The 5,875-nt window shown below is 50.2% G+C and overlaps 1 non-coding gene across 1 annotated transcript; it reads right to left on the bottom strand.

Annotated features, from left to right (window-relative positions):
* Positions 1–4,447: 4,447 nt before the first annotated feature.
* Positions 4,448–4,522, bottom strand: trnaa-cgc (transfer RNA alanine (anticodon CGC)). Its single transcript has one exon. It is a non-coding gene; the product is annotated as a tRNA-Ala (tRNA).
* Between the last annotated feature and the right edge of the window lie 1,353 nt (positions 4,523–5,875).

Genomic DNA, 5,875 nt, shown 5'->3' with positions numbered 1-5,875 from the left:
AATTTTGTCACACAGCAACAGGCGTCGAAACACCTTTGGGAGAACATGCCCTGTCCGCAAAGGCTACTCTAGAACATTCTCGTATGCTTGAACTCGGTTTGGGAGCCGGGTCAAGGGAAACTGTGGGTGATGGTATGGTTCTCCTGGAAATTGATGAGCTTGTCCGTATATTGACCCTTGTCCTCGATACAAACTTATCTAAATGGAGTGGGGCAAGCTTCCAGAGCAGGCTACTCTACTTCTGAAAAGCGCCGTGAGATGCTGGGGGATTTAAACCCAGAACCTCATACATGCGAAAGCAGTGCGCTCTACCAGCTGAGGCGAACGAATCCCCACCGTCTTCCCAGAAATCAAAGAGTTGGTCGAGACGTAGAGAGTTTGCAAATCCGTGCAACATTCGCATGAGTAGCCTTGATTGGAGAACGATGCCCGTGGTCTTCGGGCGTATGCCCTGCTCCCTCTAAAAACTGGCCCAGTGGATATGCTTTTGGTTAGATGAAGCCAGACCGAGAAGCATGCTCTGCTACCTCTAGCTACATCGCCCTCCATAAAAGGAAACTCTGGTGCGTTCCAAGTAATGCAACCTTGCTTCCTCCACTTGGGCTTGTTGGCCTCACTTTTTTGCTTAGGAGAAAAACCATTATCGCTATCACACGCCCGCTGTCAGCCTAAGCTTGTTGCGAGATATTGAAAAGATAATGCTTTGTGTCGGTGATGTCATCACAAGGCCGTATTAACTTTCCTGGTAAATGCCGACAATCACAAGTGGAGGAGGGCAAAGGTTGGCCTGTCAGAACTTGCCCTAGAACATTCTCAACTCTTGGGATTGGGATCAGCATTGGAGTAAGGGGTGCGCGGAAATTGGGTGATTACTCTCGAAGGGGATGAGCTTCGGGATATCAGCCCCATCTCTCGACCCCGGCTTTCCAGAGCGGGCACCTGGCATCCTGACGAAAGGCGCCCGTGGAGAATCTGGTGATTGAACCCAGAGGACCGTCATACAGGGCGAAGCATGCGCTTTCTAAAAAACCGACTGACTACATCCCCTCCCCGTCTTCCATTGAAAATCAAAGAGTTGCTCCGACAACGACGTGAAGAATGCCACTCGAGGCTGGTTTACACCATGTGACGTGGTCACGTCATGGACGCAAACATTACAGAAATGTTTGAATGGTCGGACAGGAATGTTCTAACCGTGGGGGTGTGATCACGGACAAGCAATTTCCATCCAGAGTGCATTGCTGTCTCCTACAACATGCGTCCCCCGGCAGGAGTTTGCGAAAAACGAATTTTTGCTTATCAAAATATAATGATGTTTGTGATGAGTATGTCATTCACGACTTATTATTTTCCTGTACTAAGTCCACCAAACACGAAGTGGAGACGCCAGGTTGGCATATTGGGAACACAACCTAGATACGATTTCTCTGCTCCCGTGAGGCAGAATTGTCGGAGACGGGGCGGCTGAAATTGGGCGATTTTTCTCGAAGGGGATGAGCTTCGGGTGTTGGCCCATCTCTCAACAGCTTTTCCAGAACGGCAACTCACTTTTGGCCCTTGGTTCTGAAAAGCTGCGATGGAGATGCCGTGGGATTTGAACCCGGGCCCTCATACCTGCAAAGCATGCGCTCTAATAACCAATGAGCTACAATCCCCTCTGTCTTCGGAGGAAATCAAAGTAGTTGCTCTAGACGTTGGAAGTTTTTGTCACAACGGCAACAGGCCGTCAGAAGGGAAAACACCTGTTGAGAAACGATCCCTGTCCTCAAAGGGCTACTCTATAGAACATGTCTCGAATGCTTGACTCGTTTTGGGGAGCCGTGGGCAAAGGGTAACTGGGTGGTTTCTCTGGAAGTTGATGAGCTGTTTCGGATATTGACCCATGTCTCGACAAATAAGCTTTTCCCATAGCAGGCTTGCCTCACCTTCTGAAAAGCCGCCGTAGGAGCATGGTGGGGATTAAACCCAGGACCCTCATACATGCAAAGCATGGCGCTCTACCACCTGAGCTACATCCCCTCCCGTCTTGGCCAGAAAATCAAAAAGAGTTGGTCGAGACCGTAGGAAGTTTGCAATCGTGCAACATTCACTGGATAACTCTTGTTGGGAGAACTAAACGGATGCCCTGTCTTCGGATGATGCCCTTCCCTCTGAAAACTGCCCTTGGATGATGCGGTGGGTTTCGGAAACCCATGGACGAAAGCATTGCCTGCTCTTTACCCTCTGAGCGACAATCCCCCCGCCCTTCCTGGCACAAAGGAAAACTCCTGGGGTGCGTTGGCGCAATATGCAACCTTTGGGGTTCTGGGGGGGGCGTCCTCGCGCAGCTTGGGTGGCTATATTTTGATCTAGTGCGCTCACGTGTTTTGCATAGAGGAAAAACCATTATGCTTCCCCGCTGTCAGCCTAGCTTTTGCGAGATATTGAAATATAAATGCGTGTTTGTCGGTGAGGTGTCATCACAACGTATTACCTTCCTGGTAAATGCCACCACAAGCACTAAGTGGAGGAGCGACGGTGCCCTTTCAGAACTTTGGCCCTAGAACAATTCTCAAACTCTTGGGTATGAGGATCGAGCATTGGAGAAGGGGCGGGCGGAAATTGGGGTGTGTACTCTCGAAGGGGATGAGCTTCGGATTATCCAGCCATCTCTCCGAAGCCGCTTTTCCCGAGCGGCACTGGCATCTGAACAGGCTGCCCTGGAGAGATGCTGGGGTATTGAACCCGAGGACCCTCATACATGTCGAAGCATGCGCTCTACCACTGAGCTACATCCCCTCCGTCCTTCCTTGAAAATGCAAAGAGTTGCTCGACACACTTAATACGGAAGAATGCCACTCGTGGCTGTTTTGACCACCATGTGACGTGTCCACTTTCATGTAACGCAAACATTACAGAAAATTGTTTGAAGACCGACAGGAATTCGTAATCCGTCACGCAGCAAATTTCATTCCAGAGTTGCGTTTTGCTGTCTAATCCATGCGCCGGCCAGGGAGTTGCTGAAAAACAGGAATTTGCTTATCAAAATAGATGCTGTTGTGAGGTGATGTGTCATCACGACTTATTATTTCCCCTGGTAACTAGACCACAAAAAACACGAGTGGGAGAACGCAAGGTGAGCTATTTGGAAGCGCAACCATAGGAACGTCTCCGTCGCGCTCTCCTGTGAGGGCGAGCATTGTCCGGAGACAGGGGCCGAGCGGCGAAATTGGGCGATTTTTCTCGAAGGGGATGAGCTTCGCGGTGTTTTGCACCCGCATTCGCTCAACAGCTTTTCATCCAGAGCGGCCAACTCACTTTTTGACAGCCCCTTGGTTCTGAAAAGGCAGCGATGGAGGCTGCCGGGGATTGAACCCGGGGCCATTCATACATGCAAAGCATGCGCTCTGATCCACTTGAAGCTACATCCCCTCTGTCTTCTGAGGAAATCAAAGAGTTGCCTCGAACACGTGGGAAGTTTTGTCCACACATGCAAACAGGCCTGTCGTAAACACCTGTGTTTGGAGAACAAAATAGATGCCCTGTCCGCAAAGGCTACTCTAGAAACATTCTCGAATGCGTTGAACTCGGTTTTGGGAGCCGGGGCAAGGGAAACTGGGTGATTTTTCTGGAAGTTGATGAGCTTTCGGATATTGACCCATGTCCCTCGACAGCTTTCACAGAGCAGGGCTCCTCACTTCTGAAAAGCCAATCCCGGGGAAGATGCTGGTGGGATTGAACCCAGGACCTTCATACATGCAAAGCATGGCGCTCTAAACCACTGAGCTACATCCCCTCCGTCTTCCAGAAACTCAAAGAGTTTTTGGTCGAGACGTAGGAAGTTTGCAAATCGATGCAACATTCACTGGGATACTCTTGTTTGGAGAACGATGCCCCTGTCCCCTTTCGGATATGCCCCCTTGGCCCCTCTGAAAACCCACACTGGAAAACTAAAACCTCGCGCCCTGCCCTGTCCAGCTGGAGATGCTTTGGGTTTGAAACCCAGGACCGAAAGGCATGCTCGTCTACCTCTGGAGCTCACATCCCCCTCCCACAAAGGAAATCCTCTGGGGTTGTGCGTTCCAATATGCAACCTTGCGTCCATCGCACTTGGGCTTTTTGGCCTCATACGTTTTGCATAGGGGAGAAAACCATTAATGGCTTTCCCCGCTGTCACTCGCCTGCTTTTGCGAGATAGTGAAATATAAATGCTGTTGTGCTGTGATGTCCATCACAACGATATTACTTCCTGGTAAAGTGCCGACAAGCACAAGTGGAGGAGGCAAGGTGGCCTGTCAGAACTTTGGCCCTAGAACATTCTCATACATCTTGGGAGGGATCAGCAGTGGAGAAGGGGGCGGAAAATAGGGTGATTACTCTCGAAGGGGATGAGCTCTCGATATCAGCCCATCGCTCGAAACGGGCGCATTTCTCAGAGCGGGCAACCTGGCACTCTGAAAAGGCGCCCTGGAGATGGCCTGGGGATTGAACCCAGGACCTCATACATGCGAAGCATGCGCACTAACCACTGAGCTACATCCCCCCGTCCTTCCTTGAAAAATCAAAAGAGTTGCTCGAACACACGGGAAGAATGCCGACTCGAGCTGTTTGACAACCATGTGACGTGTCACTTCAATGACGCAACATTGACAGAAATGGTTGAAGGTCGGACAGGAAATTCTAACCGTCCACGCAGCAATTTTCACATCCCAGATGTGCATTGCTGGCGTACATGGCCGCCGGCAGGAGGTTGCTGAAAAGAAACAATTTTGCTTATCAAAATATAATGCAGTTGTGAGTGATGTTTCAATCACGAACTTAATTTAGTTCCTGGTACTAGACCACAAACACGAGTGGGAGGCGCAAGGTGGCATATTGGAACGCAACCTAGAAACGTTCTCATGCTCCGGGAGGCAGCATTGCGAGAGAGGGGCGGCTGAAATTGGGCGATTTTTCTCGAAGGGTATGAGAGCTTTCGGTTGTTTGGACCATCTCTCAACATCTATTCCAGAGCGGCAAACTAACTTTTGGCCCCATGTTCTGAAAAGCTGCGATGGAGATGCCCGGGATTGATCCCGGGGCCTCATACATGGCAAAGCATGCGCGCTCTACCACTGAGCTACATCCCCTCTATCTTCGTGAGGAAATCAAAGATTTGCTTCGATACTTGGAAGTTTTTGCCACACATGCAACAGCCGTCGAAACACCTGTGGAGAACGAGTAGGCCCTGTCCTGCAAAGGCTACTCCTGAGACAATTCCCTCGAGATGCTTGACTCGTTTTTTTGGAGGCTCGGGGCTATGAAAACGGGGTGATTTCTCTGGAAGTTTGATGAGCTTTCGGATATTGAACCCATGTCCTCCGACAGCTTTTCCAGAGCAGGCTCCTCACTTCTGAAAAGCCGCCGTGGAGGTGCAGTGATTGAACCCAGGACCTCATACTTTTCAAAGCATGCGCTCTAACCACTGATCTACATCCCCTCCTTCTTCCATAATCAAAGAGTTGTTCGAGACGTAGGAAGTTTGGCAAATGCGTGCAACATTCACTGGGATAACTCTTGTTTGAGGAACGATGCCCTGTATTCGTGATATGCCCTGCCCACTGAAACTGCCCTTCGGAGATGCTGGGTTTTGAACCCTGGACCGAAAGCAACGCTCTCTACCTCTGAGCTACATCCCCTCCACAAAGGAAACTCTGCGTGCGTTCCAATATGCAACCTTGGCGTCCTCCACTGGGCTTGTGGGCCTCACTTTTGCATAGGAGAAAAACCATTATGCTTCTTCCCCGCTGTCCAGCCTAGCTTTTTAGTAGGGGATGTATGCCGAGAATATCGTTTACGCGCTGGATAGGAAGCATATAATTCGGTGTACCAACGTGTTCCTTGACTGATTTGAAGA

This window comes from Engraulis encrasicolus, unplaced genomic scaffold (genome assembly GCF_034702125.1).
Source record: "Engraulis encrasicolus isolate BLACKSEA-1 unplaced genomic scaffold, IST_EnEncr_1.0 scaffold_1207_np1212, whole genome shotgun sequence".
In the NCBI taxonomy this organism is placed as follows: domain Eukaryota; kingdom Metazoa; phylum Chordata; class Actinopteri; order Clupeiformes; family Engraulidae; genus Engraulis; species Engraulis encrasicolus.
The sequence above is the reverse complement of the archived record's forward strand: the minus strand, read 5'-3'. Positions and strand labels throughout refer to the sequence as shown.